Here is a 9985-nt window from a genome sequence, read left to right as displayed (position 1 = left end):
TACACGTGATGTATTTCGCCTAAATTTTGTTTCTACATATTAATGGCAAAAAAAATAATATTACTACAGAAGATCACATTTCAAACAAATAGGCACAATCCACAAAGAATTGGGATTTCCTAGCTACCACTTGCTGGTGCCTGATGGTGGTAGCTATCCAAAGTAATTGAGTTGATCACCTGAACTGTTGACTTACTCATGATTCTTCAGCACTTGATCGTTTTAGTGAAACTTCATTCATGCAGGAACAAACCAGATGATAGGAGCAACCATCACCTCCTTATAATGGAATGGGGGACCTCATATTCAAAAACTAAGATTACCATGTAACCAGCTTTTCCCATAGTATGCCAGATTATGTAACCAGCATTTCCCATAGTATACCATGCTGATGCTAAACATAGTCACCAGCTGCCATGAAGTCTACCTATTTGCCTAATGATCCGAAATTTCCTCTGCCAACTCTAAGTTGCAAAATCATTCACAAGGTAATCTCAACCAAAGTAAATGTTTACTCCATCTCTGCTACCCTTGTTTTCCTCAACTGGCCATTGTTCTAACAGTCAATTTCGTGTACCTTTTTACAGGCTGACGAAAATGGTCATCTTTTGAAGATGTTGGGGATGCCCGCCACCAGAAGTTTGCTGTTGGATTCAGTTGCTCCTATCAATGTTAATACTCTTCGATGTAAATTATTAGTGTCGTATTAGCTCCAAGAGGATCACTACGCCAGTGAGAAACCTGATGTTAATGTTCGCACGTGTCGAACAATTAATGTTTTTAGGACTCCAAAATTGCTTTAGCATAAGGACATCTATTTCACCGTATTGTAAACTATGCTAAGAAACTACTACTTAGCTAACTATTTGATGCTAATGCCACTCTTCTTTGCAATCAAAATTCATAATTGTGCTGCAGCTTGTTAATGTGATGCTATTGACACAATGATTGAACTTAGATACAAATTGTCTTACAAGGAGTGATACAGAGTTTACAGGTCCGCGCGCGACAGCGCGCGTTATGCACTAGTTCACGGTGATTGCAGCAGAGATTGAAGATAGGGCGGTGGGTACGCGGGCGGGTATACCTCCAGGCTCGGTGAGAAAAAGTAGCGACAACGGGCGGAATCATTTTGCTAGTGCCGATTATTTCGGTCTGCCTATACCGCTGTCAAACTATTTCGTCTTACAAGTGGGCCACCAGCAGTATTTTGTGAGAGGGGTGAGTAGATTAATCTTGGTGTCAATTGTATTCAATTGTTTCAACTTTTATAGTGTAGAAGAAGAGCAACTCCAGTAGGCTTATAAATTTGGTTGAGCAAATGTCTATTTAGAAGCCCACTTCTAAATTTTAGTCACCCAAATATGGCCTCCACTCCAGCAGGCTGAGTAAATTGAGCTTCTATAGAGGGCCCATAGTTGGCAGCCCAAATAGAGGGCCACCAAATTGGAGGTGTGGGGGGAGAAATTTGGAAGGCCTACCAAAATGGCAACCCATTTGGAAGGCCTGCTGGAGATCAATTTTTTATACCCATCGAGCAAATATGGATATGGCAGCCCATTTAGTAGCCCTACTGGAGTTGCTCTAAAGGATGGGCTTCCCATAATTGTCATCATAAACATGGTTTCACAAAATCACCATTCAAATCGTTGCCAATTTGATTTCTCTACCATTTTGCGTCTTTTAAATGTTTCTAATATCTTTTTGGATTTCCCAGGTCTGTGAAAGCTAGGGGGACATCTATTCCTAGTGCGCGCGACTTCGCGCGGAGCTGTCGCAGCCGGCTCCCCCCTCGTCCTCCGCCCCAGCCGACGGCTCTCGCCGTCGTGCTGCCCGCACACAAGCCACAGTCGCCACCCACTTCAACCTCCTCCTCACCCCCGCTGCCGCCACAATGCCCCGACCATCTCCTTGCCCCCCTCGCCACCACAACGCCCTGACTTTCACCTCACCTCACCTCCCTCCACCGTCCCAGCCGCTGCCCCCACCTCCAACCCCCGGCCTACCTCCCCCCACCTCCCACCCCTCGCTGGCACGCTCGTCTCTACGAGGAAGATGAACGGTGGAGACTCTTCTTCTCCTCCTCCGGTGGCGCTGGTGCTTTCCTCCTTCTTTGATAGGATCTCACGTAGCCGCGCGCGCGATGAATAGACGTCCCCAGCTATGGAACCCCATCGTCGCCGCGGCCAGATTGGGTGTTTTGACGCCAGTGCCCATGAGACCGTAGGCGTTTCTCCCCACACACCGACCGTCAGCCACTGCCATCTCTGCATGCACGACCCTCCGCTGCTGCCACTCACTTCTCCACACACCGCTAGGCTACAGCCCTTCCAATAATGGTATTGTTCAGCTCCTACAGATGCCATCCATGGGACTGGGGAGGCAGTTGAGGTGCAACCGCCTTCACCGAGGAGCACCAGCCAAATCTGCCCCGCTTGAGGAGCACCGGCCAAAGCCGCCCCGCCCGAGGACCACCTGCCAACATGAGTACTAGTGGTGGTCACCCTTGGTGTGATGAGTGATTGACAACTGTTGTGTGTTGATGCTTGGTTGTGAAGTGCAGCTGCAGGGTGCGACATGGCGATCAACAGCGTGAGGTGAAGGCCAAGTGAAAGGTTCAGGGATGAACGCGAGTATACTTCGGCCGAGGAACCCCAAAGATGCCGGGCGATGTCACGGGTGGCCCAGATGGTGCACGGATCGACGAGGAAGCATGAAGAAGGATGTAGTGACGTGGGCCGAGTCGGCGAGGATGATGGCGAGTCAAGTAGCGGCCCGTGCAGCGGGCGCGCGCGAACGACTTGAAGGCGTCAAGGCGCGGCAGGAGGTCCGACATGTGCCGGTATCAAAGAGGACGTGTGGCGGCCAAGTGGAGATGGACGGTTTGGGTGGCTTGGGCCTCAAAACCACCATGCAGGCAGGTTTCCTAGTTTGAGCCTCAGAACTGGGGGCGCATCCAGTGGGACCCAATTGCTGAGGTGGACAGCACGTGGCACCATCATGAAGCTTGCATCGAGGCAATGCAAAGTCATGAAGGTGGCGTGTCCGTCCGATGCTCGTATAAAAATTTGGACCTTTTGCCCCTGCGTGAGTAGTTATCGAAGTTATTAGCATAGGGGTATTTTTGTCTTTTGCTAGTAATGAGGATGAAAATAACAGGTACCCTAACACCATCCGTCAAAGTGCCTAACCACCTGGGTCACAGCCCAGGCGGGAGCACGGGGTAGTTGGGCTCAGGTCAAGGCCCAGTGATCTGGGGTGGCCCAACACGAAGGGGGCGGCCCACACCTCTCCTAAGGGCCCCTCCTCGCCCGATCCCTGACCTCTGCGGAGGAGTTTCGCCTCGCCCAACCTCTATGGAGGAGTTTCCGCCTCGCCCGACCCTCGCAAGGGGACATCGTCTTCCCCTAGAGGGCCCCGCTAGACCCGCGACGACAAGTCTCCTGGAAATGGGGAGCTCCCCCAGTCAAAAGGCGCTCAACAGACGTGGCCCAGGAGAATCAGGGACATGGCCGCCCCATGCCCCCGTATGGACTGGAGTGGGTGACGAGTCGACCCGCTTGTGATGTCATCACTAGTAGGCATAGTGACGTGCGCCACGCCAGGACGTGATGGGCCGTCACGCTCCATAGTTGATGACGTGAGTCGTAGCAAGAATCCCACTCCTCCCATACCCCCACGACTTGCACAGCGCTAGTATGGGGGGGGGGGGCGAACACCCTACTGTCTTACTCAAGATAGGTCCGCAGGGCCTACCGTAGGCCATAGATAGTAGATAGGTGTTAGGCGGGGGTCGGGAGTCGCCCGACCCCCACACCTCTGTTTTTCTCCCTTAGTGTATATCCCTTAAACTATAAAAGGGAGAAGGTGTACCCCATGGAGGGGGACCGATCCAACGCGTGCGCGCACGTGCGCACACACACACATGCTCACTCGCAACCAGGAGACTTGAGACCCTCGTTCCCTCTCTCGCCCATTTGTAACCCCTACTACAAACTTGAGTGCAAGAGCACGAGAGCTCGAACTAGATGTTGGGACACTCCGCCCGAACCAGTATAAATCTTGTGTCTCATCCTTGCATTACCATCCGATCTTGTGACACGCATACAAGTTTACTAGCCGGTGATTTCGGAACACCAATAGTTGGCACGCCAGGTAGGGGATCTTGCGTGTCACGCTTCCTCGTCAGGCTTCGGATGGCCAACCACGCCGAAGGATGGGCTCCGGACGCGCTCGTGTGATTCAGTAGCCTAGATTTCATCGTCACTATCGGTGGGGGCCAGCGGCATCACCATCGTCAATGACATGCTGCAGGGCTTGCGTGTCCACCGTCAAGAGTAGAGCGACCTTGTGGTCCCGCCACATTGTAACTTCGACAGTGCGCGCCAATGTGGCTGCACCGTCTACTCGCTGGCCAATGTGGCTGCGCAGCTGGCCGGAGGTGACCCCATTTCCCCGGGCGTCATGGTGGACCACGCCGTGACAACGTTCCCGTTGGGTATGGGGAATGCTGCCCAGCATGTGCGCCACCATATGGCGTAGCACATCACCGCGCATCCCGGCGGCTACGAGCTCGTCGGGATGGTAGTTTTCGTCACCAACTCGGATGATGAACTCCTCGCTGGGGTCTAATTCGGACTCCTACAGTGGGAGCCACCATGCCTCGCCGGAGTTCTTCGTGGCTGGGACCCCAAGGGTTTCGTGGAAGAAGTCGAGGACTCACCTCGCCACTCCCGCAACCATACTCCACTGCTCGCCCCCACATATAAGGGAGTTACCTTTATGCTCTTTTGTCAAATTTTTGTTTTTCTCCTGCAGCTTTTTGCTCCTCTCCTCCATGGCACCCTTGTCTTTTCCTAGAGTATCTACTCTAGAGAGCAGGAGATTGACTTGCTTTTAGTGCACTACCTTCAGCTTCTCAAATGCTTCACGAAGATCAGCAACTTCCTAGACTTGACACTCTTGATCCATGGAGAGCCGCAGACCTTCTCTAGCCTGTTGAAGTTTCTAAGCATGGGCAGCAGCTTGTTTGTACAGTTCCTGCAAGAAGGGATTTGTCAAAAACTTCTAGTCGCCTAGCAAAATATAAGTACTCGATTATTGGTACTTACAATTAAAAATTTCTAACTCTCTGCGCTGACTAGTGGGCCCGGTCCATCTCCTTTGTGAGCGGCATTTGCCCCCTCCGACAGCCCACCACCGGCCGCCGCATCTCCCTCCGGCAGCTCACCGCCATCGACGTCCTTCCTCCTCGCCTTTGGCCGCAGCCTCCGCCACATGCCGCTTGCTCTCCCTGCCCGCCTCCGCACCGAGCTCGCCGCCGCAGCCCGCCTCCGCGCTGAGCTCGCTGTCGCTGCCACCGATTCGGCCCACCCCGCCACACCTAGCGCCGCCACCCCATTGATTCGACCTCGCCGCCGCCTCCAGCCCCGATGGTGGACGAGAAGGGGCCCTGCGCGTGGGGTCCCGGTGGGCAAGGCTAGTGCGCCGGCGGCGCGACGGCTGGAGGACGGCCGGTCGCCGGCGGGGACATGAGCGGCGCGACCATAGGAGAGGGAGAGGCGCAGAGCAAAGGGGGGAGTGGGTGTGCGAACCAAGATTGTGGGCCACACTTGCTAGGCAAAGAAAGCCAACGGAGGGGGCTATTTGGCTTGCGAGATAGCTAGTTGAGGAAAAAAGATAGTCTGTTGGATTCGGTTTTGAGCCCAGTTTTGCAATTTTTACCTAATCAACTAGTTTTACAGAGGCTCTTGGAGATGCTCTTACTGAGGTCCATGCTACTGAATATACTCAAACCAGATGGTGGTTCATTAACAGCGCTCCTTTCTTGACGATCTGGCCGATTAAGCTTTGTACTAACATCTTCAAAGAACCGAGAACAAAATGTAAGGCACTCCTCAGAGATGTATCCCTCTGCTATCGAACCTTCTAGAAAAGGTTTATTCCTCACATAACCTTTGAGGGTACGTAGGTATCTCTCCACTGGATACATCCATCTTTAGGAAATAGGGCCTCCTACTTTGGCCTCCCAAGCAATATGAGCTGGCAAGTGCACCATAACATCAAAAAAATGCTGGAGGGAATATCAACTCAAGCCGACAAAGAGTCTCTCCAATAGAATTGCAAAGTTTATCCATTTCAGATACCTCAAGCTCCTTTGAACATATTTTGTTAAAAAAACTACTGAGCTAGATCAATGGGATCACTACTTCTGTATGTAATATGTCGTGTACCACCAAGGGTAAAAGCTTCTGAAATATAATATGGTAGTCGTGACTTTTAAGTCCAGCAACCTTGCAACCTTTGACATCAAGACATCTCCTAATATTTGAGGCATAACCATATGGCAGCTTAACTTCATAAAGAAAGTTGCACAGAATATGCTTCATCTCTGGACTTAACTTGTACAACCCTGATGGCAACTTGTATTTACCTTTATCGAGCACAGGATGTTGATCCTTCCTTATACCCATATCCTGCAGATCAAGTTGAGCCTTCTTAGTGTCCTTAGTTTTACGTGCTATCTCCAGCAAAGTCGCTAGCAAGGCCTCACATATATTCTTCTCAATATGCATCACATCAAGATTATGGCGTATAAGCAATGCAGACCAGTAAGGAAGATTAAAAAATATTCTTCTTCCTTTAGTTGTGCCATCTATTATCTTCCTCATGGTGCTTCCTCTTCTTGCAAGTAGTCCTTCCAAAAGTCACTTGCTCAATACTGTCGTACTACTGCAAGACTTGTTCACCACTCCGCGGCACTGGAGCCTCCCTGTGGTCAACCTTGTTATTGAAGCTGACCTTGTTCCTTTGTCACTTGTGGTCTGATGGCAAAAAACGGCGATGCCCCATGTAGCAATGCTTCGATCCAAATTTTAACCACAAGTAATCAGTATCCTTATGACAATAAGGGCAAGCAAACTTCCCTTTTGTGCTTCAAACATTCTTCTTGAACTTTGCATCCCAGGCTTCTACTCTTCCCAGAGCTCTCTGAGCTCATCGATCAAAGGCTGCAAATACACATCAATGCTAATTCCTGGAGATTTTGGCATAGGAATCAGACATCATCCAATAAGATTGTTTCAAGCACAACCAAGGAGGCAGGTTATAAGGAATTAGGATCACCGGCCATGTTGTATAAGTCACGTTCAACATGCCAAATGAATTGAAGTCATCTGATGCAAGTCCGAGCCTAACATTACGTGGGTCCATTGCAAAGTCCTCATATGTGTCATTTATGTGCTTGCAAGTCAAAGAATTGGCTGGGTGCCAGACTTTACCATCTTTAACCAATTCTTCTTTGTGCCAACGCATATATGCCGATATCGTGTCGTTCATATATAATCTTTGCAGCCGGGGAATAAGTGGAAAATACCTAAGAATTTTATGAGGAACCTTCTTCTTTTTAACTCCACTAGTGTCATCTTCCACAACATCAGTCCCCTCAGAGTTTGTATGTTCCCACCTACTCTCCTCACATATTGGACATTTGTCCAAGTTCTCGTACTCCCCATGAAATAATACACAGTCATTGAAACATGCATGAATCATTTTCATAGCTGAGGCCAAGCCTCGAACTATGTTCCAAATTTTATCCATGGTGTTTGGGACACAATGTCCTTTGGGGAGCACAAGGCAGATGAGGAGAAGAATTTTCTCCATTGCACTGTTGCTTATATTGAACATGCACCTAATCTAAAACAGTCTGATAATGAAGGATACTTGGCTAGCTTCCTTGCATCTTGGGTACAGTTCCTTCGTGCCTCCTTGCATTTTCGTGCCTCCTTGCATTAACTTGAATTTTTTTCTTGCTTCATCATTTGGCTCATCTTCATTTATTTCTCCACAGCAGGCACCACTTATCAGTGAGTTAAGCAAATTAGTGATACAACCTTCATCACCACCTTCACTGAAATTGCAAGCATCCAAAGGTTCAGCAACACAAACTATTTTGCTTTCTATGAAATCCTTGCAGAACCTTCTACGAATCACGTGTTCCTCAACCTCATCTTTGGTTCTGTATGCCATGCTTCAACACATGCCACAAGGACATGTTGTTGTCTCTCCTAAATATGTTCCTTCAAAGATACGTTGAATGAATTTCTCTAACCCAACATGCCAACCAGGATCTGTGTTAGACAAAAGCATCCAACTATAATCTTCGAGTGACATATTGCAAAATTCCGACAACCAAGTAACCTTTGCAAAAGAGTGCTAATAAGTATTAATTACAAGAACAAAACACGTGAATTGAGGGATAGACTATGCGCATTTGACGATCGATATATATACCTTTCAATTTATGAGGGATCTAGCTGAGATCGATTCCCCCTGGAATCTATTCTTCAACGACCTGGGGGCCTGGTGTGGGGGTAGCTAAGGCTGAACAGCACGTCGATCAATTTCCTTGCCGGCCCTAGGCGCTAGCGTTGCTGTCAGGATCGTAGAATACCAGGGGTCTCGCTGCCACACGTGTTGCAGGTAAATATGTATAATAATAAGTTTTGTAGCCTCAGGGTTTTGTGTGGGCCAATTGCTTTGGTTGTTGCTATATCCTAGCCTTGTTGCAACATCCTTATTTTGGTGCAATACCTAATCCTTGTTGCAACGACCCTTCAGTTCTTTGCCATATATCTTAGCTCAGCTGCAGCGACCATTAAATCGTTACAATACAATTACCACATTGCAATGCCTCTGCTTCGCGTTGCTATATGTAACCTTCCATTCCCAACAATCAGGTTTGTGTCGCAATATCTATGCTCCCTTTTGCAACAACAAAGATTAGAGTTGCCATAACAGGAACTCTATTGCAACAATAGGCAATACTAATAGCAACGAGTCATTTTGGTTGTGACATCATCACAAATGGCAACGAATCCAAGCAACTTTGCAATATCCTCACCCTAAATGCAACGTTTATTATTTGGTCACAAATACCTCACCTTGTTGCAACGATTACAATTTTAATTGCAACGCTAAAATTTTCGTGGCAACAAGTCACCCTAACGCAATGAAATACAACTGTCGTTGCACTAAACCTACGTATCGCAACAAAATTCAGGGTGTCACAATAAAAACTAGTCGTATTAACAATTTTATTTGGTGGCCCGAACCTGTCTAACCCTTGCGTCACCATGTAACCATCGGTCAGAATCCTCCACCTAAAACTTACCGCCGGGCATACCCCTGGTGGACTTGCCGAAAACACAATCTGACAGAATCTAAGGACAAGAAATGTACTTCCATTAGCTAGTAAGCAATTCTTTGTAGTGGCAGGTTCACGTTCATTAAGGGCCTGTTTGGGAGCACTCCACTCCAAAAAAACCAGCTCCACTCCACAAACTCCACTCCACCTTCCAGCTGCACTCCAACATTTTTTTCCCATCATGCTTGGCAACACTCCACTCTACCAATTCGTGTGGGCCCAAATTGTCATAGACACCGAACTCTCTTCCTCCTGTGTCCACCATGCTGCAATCTGGGAACGTGTGCCCGCGAGGGAGGGCGGTGGTGGCGGCCCCTGCAGGCTCGTCAGAGGCGGGGAAGGAAGGTGGCGGCGACAGCGAGGAAGCTCAGCGGCGGGGGGGAGGGCAGCGCTCGTGGGCTCTGTAGCGTTGGGGAAGGGCAGCGGCAGTGCTTGCAGGCTTGGCAGCGCGGCTTCGGGCTCGGCAGCGGCGGCCCACTCACGGTCTCGATGGCGGTGGCGGCCCTTGCGGGATCCGCGGCGGTGGCGGATCCTACGGGCTCGACGGCGGCGGCGGCCCTCACGGGATCCGCGGCATTGGCGGAGTCTGCGGGCTCGACGACGGTGGCGCCTTCGAGCTCGGCGACGGAGGCGGCGCCTGCGGGCTTGGGGGCGGCGGCGGTGCCTGCGGGCAGTTTGGGCGGGGATGCCCGACGGCGCTGGGGCGGCATGCCGCGCCGGCACTATGGGAGGGAAGGAGACCGTGGGCAGCGGGAGGAGTTGATTTTTCTATTTTTTTCA

The 9985-nt window shown here is 50.0% G+C and overlaps 1 long non-coding RNA gene across 1 annotated transcript; it reads left to right on the top strand.

Moving 5' to 3' along the window:
• The first annotated feature begins 71 nt into the window (after positions 1–71).
• On the top strand, positions 72–900 carry LOC120701451. The gene is made up of 2 exons (XR_005686106.1): positions 72–488; positions 588–900. It is a non-coding gene; the product is annotated as an uncharacterized LOC120701451 (long non-coding RNA).
• The last annotated feature ends 9085 nt before the right edge of the window (positions 901–9985 follow it).

This window comes from Panicum virgatum, chromosome 3K, assembly GCF_016808335.1.
Source record: "Panicum virgatum strain AP13 chromosome 3K, P.virgatum_v5, whole genome shotgun sequence".
NCBI classification, from domain to species: domain Eukaryota; kingdom Viridiplantae; phylum Streptophyta; class Magnoliopsida; order Poales; family Poaceae; genus Panicum; species Panicum virgatum.
The sequence above is the reverse complement of the archived record's forward strand: the minus strand, read 5'-3'. Positions and strand labels throughout refer to the sequence as shown.